This window comes from Sprattus sprattus, assembly GCF_963457725.1.
Source record: "Sprattus sprattus genome assembly, chromosome: 11".
Classification (NCBI taxonomy): Eukaryota; Metazoa; Chordata; class Actinopteri; order Clupeiformes; family Clupeidae; genus Sprattus; species Sprattus sprattus.
The window spans coordinates 29,642,755-29,645,254 of record NC_137909.1 but is presented as its reverse complement, the minus strand read 5'-3'; positions in this window follow the sequence as shown (position 1 = coordinate 29,645,254).

Here is a 2,500-nt window from a genome sequence, read left to right as displayed (position 1 = left end):
CTCTCTCTCTCTCAGGAGCTGGAGAACTATCGCACAGCCATGTGTAAGATGGCGGAGGACATCATTGCCCTGCGCACACAGCTAGGTGCCGTGGAGGCGGAGAACAGTCGTCTCCGTAGCGACCTGAGCCAGCACCAGGAGGTGGGCCGCACCCTGCTACAGGACACCGACGTGGACGTCATGACCAAGGCCGAGATTGCTGACCGAATTGGTAATGCCTCTCATGTCTGTGGCCTTTAGTGCACTGTCTGTGGCCTTTAATGCACTGTATGTGGCCTTTAGTGCACTGTCTGTGGCCCTAACTGCACTGTCTGTTGCATTAAATGCACTGTCTGTGGCCTTAAAAGCATTGTCTGTGGCCCTAACTGCACTGTCTGTGGCCTTTGATGCACTGTCTGTGGCCACTTCCCTGTTTCACATGTGGTGTCAATGACACACTTGCTCACTTCAATGAACCACATGATTAATCTTCATGTGGAGGATATCATTAATTAGTCATTTGAATAAGTTTGAAGAATGGCACATTTATTTATGAGTTTTTTGAGTAATGTCAGTGGTGATGTGTGCAGACACGTGTTCAGACTCTGTCGTGCCCAACATTAACATTCATCAGAATCGCTAAGAAACATTCTGCGAGAATAAGAATATTCCGTGAGAATAAGAATGTTCCGTGAGAATGTCAGAGAAGTTTGGTGGAGTGAGTTCACCTCAGGAGAGCAACTCTTCCGGCTCTGTGTCTAATCCCCTCTGTAGCCGTGTGTGTTTATGTGTGTGTGTGTGTGTGTGTGTGTTTATGTGTGATCCTCTCTGTAGCCGCAGGTTTGTGCCTCAGTGTGATAAGCCTTCTCATTTAGCAGCTGCTCTCTGAAAGGCACACGCAGCCTTATCTTCCGAAGGACAGTGTATGACCCTCACACACACACACACACACACACACACACACACACACTGTGAGCATTGCTGAAAGGACATACCTCAAACGAGTGGATCAAAGCAGAGAGGGAGGTTTAATTCCCGCTCAGGAGTCAGGGCCATCTCCGATGCGTAGATAACGCTAACCGTGAGCACGCTGGCAAAGTTTGCTGCATAAATATTTTACTATTCAAGCAACCATGACATTTACCACTATCTACACAAACTTGGAAAACTTTTTACAACTTTCTAGACACTTTAGTGTCCAGGTTCTGGTTGAACACCTTAGCTGCATAGGAGACGTAAACGTCAACCACACTGACAACCACAAGAAATATCCAATTGATACAAGTTGTTGTTGAGAACTGGTTCATTTTCGAGACCTGGTTAAGTGGTTCTTGGTGGTTGTAGCATCAGGTCTTTATAAGCCTATGTGTTTTGAAAGCGCCATCAAAAAAGGTTGTTTCACTAATAGTGAATAAACTCTCTGAGCTGCTTGTTGTGTTTTAAAAGCTTTATCAAAAAAGGTAATTTCACTAATAGTGAATAACCTCTCTGAGCTGCTTGTTGTGTGTCTCCAACAGCCTCCCTGAAGGTCAAGCTGGCCAGTGAGACCAGCAAAGCTGCATCGCAACGAGACAAACTTCAGCAGCTTCAGAACGAGCTAATTAGGGTAAGTCCTATAAACGAGTCTTCAGAATTAGCTATTTAGTCCCATAAACTAGTCTTCAGAAGGAGCTAACTAGGGTACGCCATATAAACTAGTCTTCCGAATGAGCTAATTAGGGTAATTAGCCCCTTAAACTAGTCTTGAGAATGAGCTAATTAGGGTAATTAGCCCCTTAAACTAGTCTTCAGAATTAGCTAATTAGGGTACGCCATATAAACTAGTCTTCCGAATTAGCTAATTAGGGTAATTAGCCCCTTAAACTAGTCTTGAGAATGAGCTAATTAGGGTAATTAGCCCCTTAAACTAGTCTTCAGAATTAGCTAATTAGGGTACGCCATATAAACTAGTCTTCCGAATTAGCTAATTAGGGTAATTAGCCCCTTAAAACTAGTCTTGAGAATGAGCTAATTAGGGTAATTAGCCCCTTAAACTAGTCTTCAGAATTAGCTAATTAGGATACGCCCTATAAACTAGTCTTTCTTAGCACAGTAGCAAACATGAACTTCCTGTCTTCATCATCACGTTATCAGTCATGAACCTGCCCTTCTGTGCATAATGCATTGGTATCTGTTCCCACCTGCCACACACATCACATACTTCATATTAGACTCAATCAGAGAGATGAAGTACAGTGGTATTGTATAACGTCCTTAAAATGTCCGTAGATGTGATTAGTCCACTGACATTGACTTGGAGTTCAAAGAGAACAGGAATACCCACATCCAGCCCTGCCCTGTTCATCTGACACTTCTGCCATCACTGAGGCACATTGCAGTCTGTAGCACATACAGCCCTGGTGTGGCACCTTTCCCTCGCAGTCAACTACTGGTCCCCCCCCCCCCCTATTCCCAAAGTCCCATGAAGGTCAGGCTCAGTGTCATGTGTGGTACTCTGTGCTGTGTTGTCCCTGGTCACACA